Source organism: Triticum dicoccoides, chromosome 7B (assembly GCF_002162155.2).
Source record: "Triticum dicoccoides isolate Atlit2015 ecotype Zavitan chromosome 7B, WEW_v2.0, whole genome shotgun sequence".
Lineage (NCBI taxonomy): Eukaryota > Viridiplantae > Streptophyta > Magnoliopsida > Poales > Poaceae > Triticum > Triticum dicoccoides.
In genome coordinates, this window is record NC_041393.1 from 350,841,859 (window position 1) to 350,859,713 (window position 17,855).

The 17,855-nt window shown below is 44.1% G+C and overlaps 1 long non-coding RNA gene across 2 annotated transcripts; it reads right to left on the bottom strand.

Moving 5' to 3' along the window:
- Positions 1-15,274: 15,274 nt before the first annotated feature.
- LOC119341575 lies at positions 15,275-17,568 on the bottom strand. 2 transcript variants are annotated; one of them, XR_005165180.1, is made up of 4 exons: positions 16,860-17,568; positions 16,313-16,743; positions 16,027-16,140; positions 15,275-15,603 (listed from the first exon to the last, which is right to left on the bottom strand). It is a non-coding gene; the product is annotated as an uncharacterized LOC119341575 (long non-coding RNA). The 2 variants fall into 2 exon arrangements; XR_005165179.1 differs by having other exon boundaries at positions 16,313-17,568.
- Positions 17,569-17,855: the final 287 nt, after the last annotated feature.

Below are 17,855 nucleotides of genomic sequence, written 5' to 3' on the forward strand. Positions count from 1 at the left end.
GTGCTGAATTGATTTTAAAAATGCATGAGTTAACTAAGGAAAACATTGAGCGCATGAATGCTAAATATAAACTTGCTGGAGATAAGGGTAGAAAACATGTTGTGTTTGCACCTGGAGATCTTGTTTGGTTACATTTGCGTAAGGATAGATTTCCTGATTTGCGCAAATCAAAGTTAATGCCACGTGCTGATGGTCCCTTTAAGGTGTTAGAGAAAATAAATGATAATGCATATAAACTTGAGCTGCCTGCAGATTTTGGGGTTAGTCCCACTTTTAACATTGCAGATTTGAAGCCTTATTTGGGTGAGGAAGATGAACTTCCGTCGAGGACGACTTCATTTCAAGAAGGGGAGGATGATGAGGACATCAATACAATTGTTACACCCACAGCCCCTGCTGCTATACATATTGGACCAATTACTAGAGCTCGTGCACGCCAACTAAATTACCAGGTACTTATGTTTCTTGGTAATGATTCTAATGTTCATGAGAATATGATGCTGCCTAAATTGGATACATTTGTTTTGCTTACAAATGAAGGGCCTAGCTTGGAGAAGGATGAACATTGGAGCAAGAACAAGCATGGAGATGATGGCATGCGCAAGGGGAACAAGAACGGAGTTACAAGTGATGATTTCAGGACATTGAAGCCACCATAATGGGTGCATGAAGCCTTGGACGAAATATACAAGATGCCACTTCATAAATTTCGTCCCGAGGCTATTTTAGGTGCTGCGCCACCTTATTATTGGGCCAGGCCCATGTAATTTCGAAATACATAAGTATAGGCTATTTTTAGAGTCCGTATGTGTGGGAAAACAAGAGATAGGGTTGATTTCGGACCCCTCCACCAAGGGCCACGAAATTCCCCCCTCTTCCTCCATATATACAGCCCTTAGGGCATCGTTTAGACTTTGGGATTTGTTTAGTTAAAAGTTAGCCATTGCAACTTCGTGTACTTCGTTTGTGTCCAACGACCAGACCAAGACCGCTTACGGATCCCCACCTTTATCAATACTTCATCTATATTCGCAATATTCAGATTGCTTTATCATATTCTTGCTTGTTCTTCGATTGCTTGCAGGAATAGACCTTCGTGGTCAGGTTGATTGTGCTCCGGCGTGGTCAATAACCTCTCGGAGTTGGTTTAGCGATTGCTAAGGCGCAACGTCGTGCACGTTTGTAGTCGGATCGTCAAAGTCGTCTCCACCAAATCGATAGTTATCATCTCATCGAAAGATCGGGACACCCCGCCTCTATCAAAGACCCCCTCACGGGTGGACCCCCATCAAGACCTCCTCTTGGAGATAAACTTTACCTTGTATCTTTCTCTTTGTTGTTCATGTACCTTGTGGATCTTGTGTGTTTGATTGTCTAGTGGATGTGTGATTAGACTTGTTCTTGAGTGTTTCCCCTTGTGATTTCTCCCCGTTATTCTCCATGTTCTTCGTGTTCCTCGTAGGGATCCGCTCCAATCATGGTAGATCGTCCACCTAGGGTTCTACCCTACATCATCTTGGTATCAGAGCAAGGTTGATCACGAATTTGGAGCCCCTACCCCTCTTTTTCTAGCCTTCTTTTGCTTGATTTCGTCCTAAAATCCGAAAATCCCCACCAAAAATAGCCCCAAATTTTTTTGTGATATGTTGGTTTGATGATGTTTTGTTGAATTTGATACATGGATTTGCTTGGTTTCAAGTGGATCTAGCATCTCCCCAAGTTTCCCCACCTTCCATCCACGAAATTCGTCAAATTTTCCCATTGAATTCATCCATTTCCGCCCTAAAATCGCGCCCCGATTCGATCTGCAAAGAATCCCGACACGAGCGGTACTACCGCCCCTCCAACCGGTACTACCGCCGAGCACCACAAGCGGTACTACCTCCCCCCCCCCCAAGTGGTAGTACCGCCCCACCCAGTTTCAGCGTTTCGAGTTTCACGGTTTTGCCCATAACTTCCACATCCGGAGTCCGATTTTCGTGTTCTTTAGCTCGTTGAGTAGCTATTGACATCCCCCATCCATCTAGATAGGTTACAACAGCATTTGAATCCATCAATTTTCCCAAAATTTGGAACGTTTTCCTTGGCCCTTCACCATATCATCCGCATAGCCACCACCGATCACCGCAACCAAACCCATTTTGTTCCCCTTAGCATTTGAGGTTGTTTGAGTTGTGATTCGAGTCTCCTAATGTGTTTCGGCTAATTAGGGACCATTGCTTCAACTCTGACATGGTGTATAGTCCACCACCTTACCCTCCACTTCCGCATTGCGTCTCAAAACCCATCATTGCATGCCCGCAATCCCATTGAGTTTCCGCAACCACCACCGCTTTCCCGCTACCACCATTTGACATTTGACATTTGGGATTTTGAGTTCGCGGTTTTTCCGTTTCCTAAGGTGTTTCGGCTACTTAGGGATGAGTCTCCATCATCTTGGTATCTACATCAAGAACACCGCCACTCATCATCGCAAAGGACGGTAACCTGGACGACACCATTGTATATTCCCCTTGCAATTGCATTGTCAACCCCTATCCCATGTTGCATTACTTGCCTATCGAGACTAGCCATTTGAGTATTGCCGCCAACGTGACTTGTGCACATTAATGATCATACTTCCCATAGCATGCATACCATATCATAGTGGTGCATATATTGGTATCATATCTTGTGTCACAAGTTTGTTCCCGCATATACACAATTGCTATCTTGGTTTGTGCATTGTGCAAAAGTGGCCATACAAAAAAAGAGAATAAAGCTTTTAAGCAAAAGAAAGAGAGCAAAGAAGCTTGTAAGCAAGTGCCATAGCATCATACCACATTGCACATAAGATTGTCATATCCGATCATCTTGGATCATCTTGAGAGAACATTGGGAACCATACATAGATAGCATACTTGGGATAGAGAGTTTATTCATTTTGCATCTTATAGGTTGTGGACAAGTGTCGTATCCTCCTATTGAGCAATCGTGCTAGCGTCTCTCTTGAGTTGTGCAACATGAACGTTTTCCGTGGATTCCACATTTTGTGCACATTCCTTGGTTGCACGACCCCATTTATCTATCCGTGTGTGTGTTTCCGTGTGCCACATTGCTATTGGTCTACTTGTTTCGTTTGCAAATTTGTGAATCTCTTTCAACATTATTGACTCTTGCTAACATTTTGCATCAAATTTTTGTGCCACTATCCTCACCGAGCTCCACCATAAGCTTTACTTGATAGGTGTGAGTGAACAAGTCCGGTACCAATTCCACTATTCTTTCATTTCACATTGAGTGAAACGGGATACATCCTCAACTTTGGGAAAAGGTAACTTGGTATTGTTTATCTCATTTCCTACTCACCTCTACTCGAGTCTTGTGATGGATAGGCAAGGCATTTCACCTTCGGTGTACAACAACGATGAGTTCGATGCCATGAAAAACAACTCCGACGCCAAGATGCAAGCTCAAATGGAGGAGATCAAAGCCCTCATCAAGTCCTACAAGCGATCTTCCTCATCTTCGAGAAGATGCTCAAGAGCACATGCTTCCGAGCTACCATCTTCGGCAAGGTCACATCGGCATCGACACCACCACTAACAAGAACGTGAAGGTCAAGAGCTCAACACCAACAACCGCTCAACGACTTCACCATCTCCCTTGGCATCTTCGCCAAGCGACTTCAAGGCATCTTCGCCTTTGGACATACGGCATATTCGCCAACAAGAACCCTAAGACTATGCTCAAGAGAACCTCCCCAAGCTCAAGTCTGCGACTTCCATGAGATACTACGACCTCGACACCGACCATAAGATTCCTTTCTATGGGACTCAAGAACCCGAGGAGTACCTCGAGTGGGAGCGTTTGATGGACGACTACCTCAAGCTACATCAAGTACATTCCAAAGATCAAGTGAAGTGCGCCACAAGAAACTTCCACGACTACGCCTCGACATGGTGTCTTCACACACCTTCGGAGAGCTACGATATGAGTTGGCCCAAGACAAAGAGAGCTTTGCGGTGAGAGTTCGTGCCTCCAACCTACACGGAACAACTTCAACGCCAATTGGAGAACACCATCCAAGGATCCAAGTCCATCGACAAGTACTTCAAGGAGATGAAGATTGCCTTGCGATGAGCCAACGTGGATGAAAGTGCGTTATATCGACTAGAGGGGGGGTGAATAGGCGATTTTTATGAATTCTTCACTGAGGAATTTGCCGGTGAGTAAATTCCTTAGCAAAGAACTACTAGCAGCGGAATATGTACTCAGAAGTAAGCATAACAGGATACAGACATAGTCATCATGATAAAATGAAGACAAGCACAAAGTACAGGAAGCGTAAACACAGGATAACACAAGATGAAGACAAACAGACTAAAGAAATTGAACTGAGGAAATTGAGAAAGTCTTCAGTCAAAGTCTTCAAACACAGATATGAACAATCACTCAACACATTAATGAGGAAATGAAAGAGTTGAGGAAATAGAACCAGTAAGGTTGGTGAAGACAATGATTTGGTAGACCAGTTCCAACTGTTGTCTCAGTTGTACGCCTGGTTGGAGCGGCTGAGTATTTAAACTCGAGGACACACAGTCCCAGACACCCAGCCACTGAGCACGCAGCTCAGGACACCAAGTCCTCACCGTATTCTCCTTGAACTAAGGTCACACAGACCCCGTCCAATCACTCGTGGTAAGTCTTCAGGCGACTTCCAAACCTTCACAGACTCGGTCACTCGGTGATCCACAATTCCTCTTGGATGCTCTAGACCATGACGCCTAACCGTCTGGAAGAAGCACAGTCTTCAAAGGAAACAAGCGTCGGATCCACGCAGGATCAATCTCTTCAGTGATGCTCAATCACTTTGGGGTTTGTAGGTGTTTGGGTTTGGGTCTTTCCTCACTCGATGATTTTCGCTCAAAATCCTTGGAGGATGGGTTGCTCTCAAATGACAAGTGTCAGTTTCCCTTGGAGCAGCCAACCAGCTAGTGGTTGTAGGGGGCGGCTATTTATAGCCTAGGGAGCATCCCGACATGATAAGACATAAATGCCCTTGTCTAATATGACCGTTAGGTGGATAAGATATTTTGGGACAGCTGGCACGCAGCACAGCAACGGTCGGAAATTTGACTCTCAAATTCCTCAGGGCTATCATGTTCCTCACTGTGTAGGCAATCCGCACTAGCGAATTCCTAACTCCTCAGTCAGAACAAATTCCTCAGCGACCAGAAGAACTTCGTCTCTGTCACTGAAGAAATTGACTGAACTGTATGAGATTTCCAAAGGCTTCACTCGAAGGGTTTGGTAGGTGTAGGATTTTGAGTTGAGCATCACTTGGAAATTTTTCCTTAGTATTTCATCGACCCCCTTTAACAGTACGGTGTTTCCTATGACTCAAGAAAGCGAAAAAAACTATGAAAACGAAGTCTTCAAGCTTCATATTCCTCGCATGAATATCAAGTCTTCACGGACACACCAATTTCTTCACTTTCAAAGTCTTCATGAAAGTCTTCAGGAATACCAAAATCTTTAGTCGAAAATATTTATTTTTAGGGGTCGACTTTCTCTGTAAATATGAAACTCCTCATAGACTTATAGACCTATGTACACTCACAAACGCATTAGTCCCTTAACCTATAAGTCTTCAATACACCAAAATCACTAAGGGGCACTAGATGCACTTACAGTGGACGACCCCATTTCGATGAAGTTCCACTTCATGATGGGATTGAACAACGACATCTCCAAGACTATCTTCCTCGAGAACTACAAGTCCCGCGATCACTACTACATTGGTGCTCTCAAGGTGGAACAAGAACTCATGAAGGCCAAGGCTTCTCCACCCCAAGCACACTTCGCGGAGACCAAGCTCTACGACAAGCATGAGGCTAGTACCACCATGATGTCCAAGCCCGACGAGCTCCAAGACGATGCGGCGACGAGTATGACTACGGAGACCTTCAAGGACCAAGCTTTGGAGGCGAGCGACAAGGTGGCGAGCAAGGATGATGCTTCCATCTTTGGAGGCGAGAGTGATGATGTGCCATTTTCGGCCTTCATCCACGGCGACAATGACGAGATGATCGAGCATGGGATTTTCCCTTCGGTCATGGAGGAGAGCGATGATGTGCCATCTTCGGCCTTCATCCATGGCGATGATGACGAGATGATCGAGCATGGGATTTTCCCTTCAGTCGTGGAGAAGAATGATGATGTGCCATCTTCGGCCTTCATCCATGGCAACGGTGACGAGATGATCGAGCATGGGATTCTCCCTTCGACCACGGCGACGTATGATGACTTGAGTGACCTGTGCCACCATATTGAGAGTGAGAGTGACTTCACCACTAGCCCCACATATGATGAGTTGCCACAATTCCCATGTGAGGAGAGCCACAAGCCCCACCACTTGAGCGAGATGAGTGACTCCACCATATGTGACTTTGAGTGCACCTATTTTGAGGGAGTGAGTGAACTGCCACACAGAGAGAGTGAGATAGTTGATAGGTCTTGTGAGGCCATTTGCATTTCTAACAACTTGACCTCTACCTCTATTGTGTCTTCTCATTTGGTGCTAGGTCCCATCTATGATGATGCGCCGATTCGCGCCGACTTCGTCCTCCCTTTGGACAAGACGATGGCCATGGTGGAATATGATGCACCCCCCACATAGTTCCATCAAGATGAAGATGACCACCATTTGGTCTTTCCCACCTCACCTACACCACATGAGTGGAATGAGAAAGGTAACAAAGGTGATATTGATGCTCTAGTCCCACTAGTGGATATTCTTGATATTGATTGCTTGCATGATGTTGATCCACCTATTTCATGATTCATGCTAGTGCGACTTCCTCATGTGATGATTTCTTGCCCATTTATGATGAGTATGATGATTCTCATGTGGAGTCTATTAGTTGTGATGCCATGTTACATAGGATTTCTTGTGACAATTCCCTTGGTCACATCATGTTTGATAATCCACTTGAGTTGTCATATGCTATGCATGAGATCAACCATATGTCTTATTTGCAATCTCATCGTAGTGACTATACATATGCCATTAAAATAAACCCAATTTGCACATATGGCATAGATGACAAGCCCATGGTTATTGGCATTTGTTTTTCTTGTCATGATATTGATATGCTCCCTTTGCATCATTTATCTCATATGCCATGCCATGCACACCTAGCTTCGGATATGCATTGTTTTGAATGTTGTCCATTTTCTCCATATGATGTTTTCAATATTGATCATGAGGAGACCCCCATAGTTTCCTCATACATGTTAGGAGATTTTGATCCATCCCATCCATTGCATGATCCAAATAATTATGTTCACCATATGCTCCCCATGAATAAACATGCTTTTGATGTGCCATATACTTGCATTCTCAATTTGTGTCCCCATCGTGTCATACACAACAACTATTCTTTTATGATGGATGACATGTTCTTATACCATGCATCAAATTTCTTTGAGCAATTCTTATCTTGTGCTAACTCACATGTGCACATACACATCATGATGGATGATGTGTACATTTACCACATGCACAATTTCTTTGGTTTGTGTCTCTTTTGTGTAGGTACCCATGAATACGTGTCAACCTCACAATCCCATGAGTTGACAAAACGAGCTCTAGAGAGCAACGATGACTTGGGATCACATGGATTGTCTTTCCCACCGCTCTCTTCGCGCAAAGACTTCGCGCATTTCTTCTACATGGCCTTCACTTGGCTATGGGTTATTGTCCATTACATATCCTTTGCCCATCTTGCCATGTTCACTTTGCATGATATGCTCATTACTATGCCTTTGCCATGCATTTGTGACCCGTTATTTGCTTTACACATATTGACTCTAGTACTTGTATGTGTATTTGCAAGCTTGGTGGAGATATCACTTGTTATGGCCATGTTCTACTCATGACCCATTCCTATGATGATACTTTCATCTTGCTTTGTGTTCATGCTTGCGATATGTCATGTGCATTGTCTATGCCTAGTATTTGCTCACATGACATGATTGCCATGAGTTACTCTAGTGTGTTGCATCTTCGATCCACTAGTTTGCACGAATTGATCTCTATGCTTGCTCGTGTTGCATCACCCATGATTCATACTTGCTCATCTCATGCGGTTGACGACAAACATCTATATGCTTTGCACATGATTCATATTGTGTCTTGTCATATATCTCCATGTGTTGCCTCTCTCATGCTAGATGATTTGCCATGTATTGAGTGCAACGATGCATTTAGCCTTACTAATGAGATTGCCATGTATTCATATTGTTCTCACATATAATTGGAGATTTTGACATAATTCTTGTGAAGCATGCTTGCCTTCCTTCTTTGCACCATATGCATAGTGCCATGAATATAGCCATTGTTGCATCATATTCTTCAAGCACATGTCCCTCTAACTGTTATGTGCAAACGATGAGAACCATCATGATAGATGATGTGTTTATATACCATGCGCATACATTCTTTGTTTTGTTGTGTGCATGTGTAGGATACTTGGACTTCGTCTCGACTTCCACTTCATGTGAGTTGACCATTCGAGCTCTTGAGAGCGAGCCACATACATTCTACCACGACTCGCTTCTACACCGCATTTTCTTACGCTTCGGTATTGTGAATAATGCACAAAGACATGCCTTCAGGGTGACATCTTTCTTGAGCATGGATATTGCGGATCATACTACTTGTGTTGCTTGCACCGTGAGACTTATTGGTCATCTTGGACCACTTAATTGCACACTTGCTAGAGATCTTGCTTTGACTTGCCATTTTCACATTCCCATGCATCAAGATATATATGCCTTGTGTGTTGCATCCAATTCTTGGATTACTTGCTCCGATCATATGTTTGGTTGCAGCAATGTCACTTCTTCACATATGCCATGTCACATTGCTTGTCTCATGTTTGACTTGATTGCCTCACACATGATGAACATTTGCTCTTTCTATTGTGTTGAGTGCCACACTATATTCACTACACCCTATGCACATTATGCTTGGATTGTCTTGCACCTCTGCCATGTGTTTAGACACTTCATTTTATTTGGTGTTGTGAATCTTTCCTATGCCTACCATAGACCTTTCATTGAGCAATTTGTGAATGCTTGCTATGACCTCGAGCTAGATGCTTATGCTCTTATCACACATATTTGCATCTCTACCTCACATTTACATGCTTGTTCCCATGATATTTTTGCTTGTGCTCGATTGATATGCTTACATGCCATGTCACAATCCTTTGTCAAACCCTATGCTATGCTTGATGACAACACTTGTTTGGTGAACCACCTCTTGAATGCTTGGTTTTGCACTAACACTAACCACATTTGTTTTTCCAAGTGTTTGTTCTATTTGCTCCTTTTGAAGGAATCACAAGATGGTGCGACATTGGAGAGTGCCCATTTCGAGCTACTGGACGATGAGTGCTTGGTGATTGACCAATTTGACACGGCACCGCCATCTCTTTCCCATGGTGATTTGGTTTTCGATTCGAGGTCGGATCTTTCCCAAGGGGGAGGGGATGATGCGGAGCATCCTATAGACATCACCATGTCAAGATTCTGTACGGCAAGTGACACGTGCGACATCTACTTATCATACATAAAGGTGAATCTTCTCCTTTACACGTGTTCACTTGACCCCTTCGAGGATGGTATACTACTTGACACTCCTCCCGTGTGCATGCATAGGTATTGTCGGAGCTTCACGGATGTCGAGGAGGAGTGCAAGTGCCAAGGAACGACTACAATGTCCGCGAGGGAAGCATGGAAGAGGAGGAAGAGAACCTGGCTACTCCAGAACGAGCGGTACTACCGCCCACTCCAAGTGGTACTACCGCTGAGGCCACCCAAGCGACACTACCGCCCAGTATCCGCCCTACTACCGCTCAACCCGACAAACTCTAGTGATCAAGCGGTATAAGTTCGGTACTACCGCCCCTCCAAGCGGTACCACCGCTCAAGCGGTACTACCGCCCATGAGTCTGGTACTACCACCCTGCCTATGAGCAGCCGTGGGCCTTTGGCCTTGTATCCCTCTACCAGTTACCCCTTCGTGGATTAGACTATAAATAGACCACCTCCACCTCCTTTCTAGGGTTAGTAAAGTGATAGCTCATTTCTATGTGAGCTTTGCTCCTACTCTTCTCTTGAGAGAGAGAGAGAGACTACTCCATTGGAGGCCAAGACCTCCATCTTGGAGAAGATCCTGCGGGATATCATCAAGACCCCCTCACGGGTGGACCCCCATCAAGACCTCCTCTTGGAGATGAACTTTACCTTGTATCTTTCTATTTGTTGTTCATGTACCTTGTGGATCTTGTGTGCTTGATTGTCTAGTGGATGTGTGATTGGACTTGTTCTTGAGTGTTTTCTGTTGTGATTTCTCCCTGTTCTTCTCCGTGTTCCTCGTAGGGATCCGCTCCAATCATCAAAGACCGGCCACCTAGGCTTCTGCCCTACATCACTCTCCTTGTCTAGCTCTGTCCCCACCATCGTCCGGAGACGGCTCAACTTCTCGGAGATATAGGTGAAGAAGGAGACCAGATCAGGAAGTCGCAACTCGTTGAAGTTGACGGGATGGTCAAACGGGTTTAGCCCGACAGCCGGCATGGTCTCGCTGGCACGATGGTAGGCATCATGCAGCCTCAACACATGCATGGCAACATGGTCCACCAAGTGGCTGAGGCGATCTTGGACCTCGTAACGATCGGCCCGCACACGCTCCAGCCGGCTCGCCTGACCACCTATCGTATCTCCCGCTTTCTGCAGTAACGCCGCCGACGCCTCGAGCATCTTTATGGTGGACGTCTGCCGCTTTTGAAGCTCCATGAACTCCCGCACATAAAGGAGGATCATGCCACTCCTCTCCTCCTTGAGCTCATAGAGCTCCACGTCCTTGGCCCTGAGCTCCACATCCTTGGCCTGGAGCTCCTGTGTCAGGCACCTCACCTCAAACTCCTTGATCTGGTGTGCTGCCATGGAACCAGGTAGAAGCAATGGGGAGAGGAAGAAAAGGGGGCAAAACGGCTGAAAGCCAATGCAATCTACGGGAAGGCGGAGGGAGCCAACCGAGGAGCAGGCTGAATCTTTTGGTTTTCACCATGGGAAAACACCAGTCGACGACTTTTCACATCAGGGAGCAGTGAGTTTTACAGGAGGAGTCATCGTGATAATAGCTGCCGCGCCTGCTCCCATCAATCAAAAAATAAAAATCCTGACGCGCCTACCGCACCTAAAGACCAGAGCAACGCCGTGGTGGATATTTAAATTTAGTTGATGTCAAGGAGATAAAAAAGGGTGAAAAATGTGGCGGTGACCTAGCTAATCGGTCGCACTAGCCCAACTAGCTAGCCACCATGCTTCACTGATGTACTCGGCGGGAAAGGCGGTCTTTCGTGATTTTACGACTCATTTACGTGCTTCGGCGCTACGACCAAGGAGGACCTAGAAAGTGCGCGGTAGGGCGTCCCACGTCTCGGCAAGGAAGAAAATATGCGTGCACCACCCGGGAGGTCTCGGAAACCGCACGATAGGGTATGCCACGTCTCGGCACGGAGGAAAAATGTGTGCGTAAAAATATACTGTACCAGACGTACTACCTATGGTTCCACCTCGGGACCCAGCCAGTCGGTCGAGAACACCCCACTAGCCACACAACTTCATCATGCTAACGTGGCACGGAGGATAGTTGTTGTTAGCTCCGTCTCGACCAGCCACAACGTCTCTTGTTCTAGGCGATTCCTCTATTTTCCAAGCTTTTTTAGTAATAATAACACCACGGCAAGCTCGCAGTGCTCTTCGTGTGTGCCCGTGCGTCTAAAGGAGACGATGGAGAGGAGAGAGAGATCGCAGACATATGACCCACCAGTAAGTGAGTCAACGGTCAAGCACATGTTGACGAGCCATTCCCTCTATTCTACTCAATATAATACTGTATAAAATCAAGTTATTATGGGACAAAGCCAACAACCGTTGTTGTTTCAGGCTATCGCCTTATGCTTTGTAGTCCAGGTTGCCAGTTCGAATCTCGTCTTCCAGATTTGTTAGTTTTAGGTCCAAATTTGATCAATGACAAGTGGGACCCCCACGTGTTGTTCCGATATTTCAGTGTAGGATGGTTTTTTGCTCAAAAACTATGCACGATTAGACAAGTAACGACACGAGTTACACTTATTTTGCAAGTTTATGAACAAAAATGATAGCGGCATAGAATATCACATCCACCCCGCAGCTTAGATGCTATGGTGATACGAGTTTTTACGTTGCTTAAACTGAGATCCAATAGCTTGGGAGTAGTCTTTGTAATTATGCGCAATTTCCAAACTCTCCAAGGTTTTTTTTTGCAAATAAAACATGCAGGCCTCGTGTGTGCCATTGCATCTTGGATCCAATGGCTCCCAGTTGCTCACATTAGGTGCTCCCCGCAGCTTAATTAGCTGCTATGGTGATACGAGCATCTAGGTTGTATGATCTGTGATCAGATGCCGCATGCGTAGTACTTGTACTTTCTGTGCAATTCCCAAACTCTCTCAGGCATATATTGCAAAAATATTGAAACCTCCTACTGTGAGCTGTTAGATCTCCGGGAACTCGTATCACCATAGAATCTACGGTGCGGGAGAACCTCATATTCTCCCATGCAAGGAAACATCAGGTGTTCTCACAGCTTGGATGCTACGGTGATACGAGCTTCGAGGTCGTTTGATCTGAGATCCAATGGCATTTGAGCAGTCTTTGTGCTTGTAAGCAGTGGCCGAACTCTTTGGGGGCTTTTATGCAAAAAAAAACATTCGAACCACCAAGGAGTTGTTGGATCACAGATCCAATGGCTCCGAAGAGCTTGTATCACCAAAGCATCTAACGTGTGGTAGCACATGATATTCTTACATACAGGAAAATATGAGGTACTCCTTCATGTTAGATGCTACGGTGATACGAGCTTCGAGGTCGTTGGATATGGGATCCAAGGGCATCTGAGTATCTTTTTGTACAAATTGTGTGCAGTTCTCAAACTCATTAAGGTTTTCTATAAAAATGTTAAGACATCATGTGAGCTTCTATATCTCAGATCCACAAGCTCCAAGCAACTCATATCAGCATATAGAATCTAAGGTGTGGAGGCACATGATGTGGGGTGCACAACCAGTCGGTGTTTGGGAGGATGTGAACAAATATAATGTTCGAAAAATATAATCTAAACAATCCTAAATAGAGCTTCAAAACTTTATCTAAGGTCGTGGGATTAACCACCGACAATCTACATAGCTCCGCCTAAACACAACATTTGCATGCCTGCATTACTAGACTTAATATTCATGTTTCAGTTTCCTGTTCATTTTAAATATTGAACTGAAGACCATGCATGTCTTACATTTTACTCCCTTCGTTCCTAAATATTAGTCTTTTTAGAGATTTGAAATGGACTGCCACATACGGATGTATATAGACATATTTTAGAGTGTAGATTAACTCATTTTGCTCCGTATGTAGTCACTTGTTGAAATCTCTAAAAGATAAATATTTAGGAACAGAGGGAGTATTTTTGAATTCGTGTCATACATGCATGGTATGGAAAAATAGATGCACTATATTTAGTGGATTGTTGTTGTATTCGTGTGTGTGTGTGTATATGTCGTCATATGCTTGATACATACAAAGTTTTCTCACCATCATACCGTTCATCTTTTAAATTTGAATTTGCAATGAAAAACCTACTAGGGACTAGCTGAATGCCCGTGCGTTGCCACGGAATATCATTTTTTTCTTCCACGTCGACTATGCTATCCATCCGTTTCTACAACCCCAATCTTGTAGAAATACAATGTGTATTCTTGCTTCTTTCCTCACCCTTGAATGTCTATCTAGGATGTGCTATCGCTTGGCTCACCATTGTCTATGTAAAATAAGTTGTCGGGATCATGACTATAAAACTCACCATTTTCTTCTCCATTGCTCCAACTATCAACCACACTCTAGTGCACAAATGTAACTGCAACCATAAAATTCATGTAATAAAATTCTAAACGTAGAATATATTTTTTATTTACAGAACCGCAACTATTGCAAAATGATTTTAACTGCAAATTCTACGGCATCTTTTTCACATCATGTAATACAACATGTTAAATGAAGGTTAATTTAGACAAGACTCGACAGGCTACCCAGGCGGCCGCGTCGACTGTCGCTGGCTGCATGCCATCATTTCCTTGTGCAAGCTCCAGTTTATTGCAGGTCATGTGCCATCCTCGCATGCCCATGACCATGAGAGCTGCTCGTGGACGCCATTACTCCGCAGGGATCTCTTCCTGCGCGTTTGTCGGGCAGCTATTACTTCCGGCGTTGACAATGGCCTTCCAATCAGCTTTCATATATGCGTATCTTGCTAATCCATCAATCAATCCAGTGATTCGAGCTAGCTTTGGCTACCTAAGCTACTATAAGATTCAATCAATCTCAAGGCAAGTGAGGTTTCCTACGTGCACGTATTGCTGTCTGCTAAAGGGCACAGCTAGGTGAAATATTAGTTTCAGAATTTTATACTCTGACATTACCCTGTTTGTTAAGAGGGACAACTCAAACATTGGTTTCAGTATCTGCTAGTGGTTTATATATCTTGACAAAGGATCATCTCAATATCTGACATGACCCTGTTTGTTAGAGGGACAAATGATCCACCTACTTCTTCATACATGTAGGCATCACTCACAACTTCTTAGCATTTCAGATACTGTTTACCATAACAGTGAGATTTAATTAAGTTTACATGTGTGTTTACTTTCCAGAACCAAACTCGTTCTATATTCATTCTCACCAGCAGGAGAAAAGGTATTTGAACCCAAAGAGTTATCCATTAGAAAAACTAATACTCCTAGTTGACTATAATGAACGATTCCATTGTGGAGAATGGGAGCATGATTGTTAAGAATACATTTATTTCCTCCATTTGAAGAGGAAACAACTAACAGAGGGGGGAAAATCTCTAAATTTTCTAAATAAGACTGTCAAATCTTTGGGTATCAGATTGCACTTTCTGTAAATACAAACATGGTATAAGAACCCTGAAATACACTGTATAAGAAGAATGCGCAGTAAAATGATCGAAAAAGTAAGCACTTCTCATAATTCCTTGGAAACAGATATACCTTGTGGAGACCTTCATCACATGGTCTCTCTTTTCACATGAAGATGGTCATAATTTGGTGAATGTTTGTCAGGTTCATTAATTTGGAGAGCATGCCCATATAATACATGAGGAAAATCAAGTTTACACAGGAATGTGAAGCATAATAAGACATACCAAAATGATCAAGTATTTACTCTGATTCTAATAAATCTTGAAGTACACCAACCATTGAACTGTCTATCAGACGATACATTTGGTAGAGTACGTCTACCACTATGTGGATTCAGACCCTCAATCCGTATGTCAGGGTCAATTTATGGAGGGGCAAGCAAACATCTTCTGTCAACCTTTAATGAAGTTGTATGCCCATATTAGAGAAATGTCACCACTATCCTGGCTTCATCGTCTTCAAATTTCCTGAAGCATGTCAAGCTTCAAAACTTGTAAGACATGCAGTTTTCCTGAAGCATGACAACAAGAAATGCGTTTTATTGCAAGCGAATTAATAACTGGAAATGATGTAAAAATATATTCAGAGTACAATTTGCAAACAACAGAGCATGTTTTTGTACAGAAATTATTAAAGAGATCAACCTACAGACCAGTTGTATGCACATAATGGAGTTGGTTACTGCGTAACCCCTGTTTTCAGAGTGTAATCAATTTGGTTATTGGTAGACTTTGCATTACCAGATTATAAATTTTCTATACTGAATCCTAACTGCCAAGAATGATAAGCTGATTCTTCATTTAATTATTGATTGGGGCATAGTCTCATCACATATAAAAATAAATTTTCACTCTTGTGAGCCAATGCTAAACTGACTATGCCCTTTTGTACTGAACTAAAAATGACATGTCATTCACCCTTGTGGAGCTCGTACATCAGTCTCTGCAGAAACAACATCACCAGTTCACCAACCACCAAGTAAGGACCAAGTTCTGTAACACTATGGAGGGTATATCTTGACGGTGCGGGCCAGGATCTTCTCGTGGATCTGGTGGTGAGCAAGGATGAACTTATTGAGGCCAGTATCCGTGTACTCAAAATGCACTGTGAATTTTGTGTATCTAAGAAATCATAAACCATCACATCCTTGCCATAAACCGACCAAATCATAGAATTAGACAGGGATGAATCGCCATAAACCAACACCATCACATCCTTACCATAAGCCCATGAATTATGCTTGCAACTCAAGGTCTTGACCAATAGTGACTTAGTGCAGCAGCAGGTGATCAGTCCTTGCCATTGCTAGGCGACAGCATCGTCCAACCAGTCACAGAACCTGCAGCCAGCTAGATAAAAAAAATCTTGATGTGTGTACATCATCCATTTCATGAACCATTCAACATGCAGTTCAAGGAAACACAGGAAGACAACTCCAATTCAGATGAAATAAAGAAAAACATAAACAATAACTAACTAACACCTGCACAAGCACCAACAATTGATTAGTGATTGTGGAATCCATCAGTTATCATAAACATTATTTTACCGCAAATAAGTGAACTTCTTGAGCCCATTATCCATGTCATTTCCTATCCCTTTCATAGCTAGTTATTCCCATTCCTGACAAATCCAAGGATGATAGTAACTTCTGAAAAATCGATTTATATGAAGCTGAGATCAGGTTACCATATAAACATTATAGGACTCGTGAGAGCACAATTGAAAAGAAGGAAAATTATAACGAGCCAGCATCCAACAACTAACACAACAAAAGGCCAGCCACCAATTGGACTTGCACCATCAGATCTGAGTTGATAGCTCATCATCTTTTTCTTCCTAGCAGTATTGCCTAAATCATCATATCTGCAAATAAAACACCACTCGTTGGTAATCATTTTTCAAGCATTGATAAAAGGAGAAGGACGCTCATAGAAAATGCTTGACATGTGAGTTAAAAAATTCCACACGGCGGTGGAGGTGCCGAGTACAAAAGTCAGCAAGCAGCCATTGTTGGAGCTTGAGAGATGGGAGAGGAAGATCAGGAGGCTAAGGAGGGTACGAGGACATGGTTTCCATGCAAGGGTGATGAGAGTTGGGGAATAATGCATAGAGAAGATGCAACAGCCGTTCTGCAGGTTGGGGTTAGGCGGACGCATGGAAGATCGATGGACACCGTGGCAGGTTGATGCAGATGCTCCCCTAAGCAGCGGGCGCACGCAGGCAGATCATCGGCCTAGGCAGCGGCGCCTATTCCATCTTGGTCCGGGAAGCGAAGGTGGCGGCGGTGCTTGTAGGCGGTGAGGCGGCGCTCCAACTGGGCGTCATCCTCGGCAGACTGCGACATCTGCGCCCAAATAAGTTGCAGGATGTGAGATGGCGACAGCCTGGCTACTGGAGCGGCGGTGTCGGAGATAGCAGGGAGGATAGAGAGGGAGAGACGGATGGCGCGGGCGATCGCGGGAGAGGGGGCACCGAGGTGGTTCGAGTTTTTTTTTTCTCGAATACGCACTAGATGTGCGTACTATATTATAAAGAGAGAGGAGTGGGGTAAAGAGCCCCTCCACATCAGTTACATGAGATACATGCACACGACACCACCCATACCTCCACCACCTATACCGAGACTAAATTGGTGCTACCTCTAATCTAGCCCACCGTTCCATCGCGACGAAGAAATCTTCAGTGATCCCTTTCAAAATCCCTGCCTCCTTCCACGCTCTCCCTTCGTTGCACACCCGTAGCAGCACCACATTTTTGGAT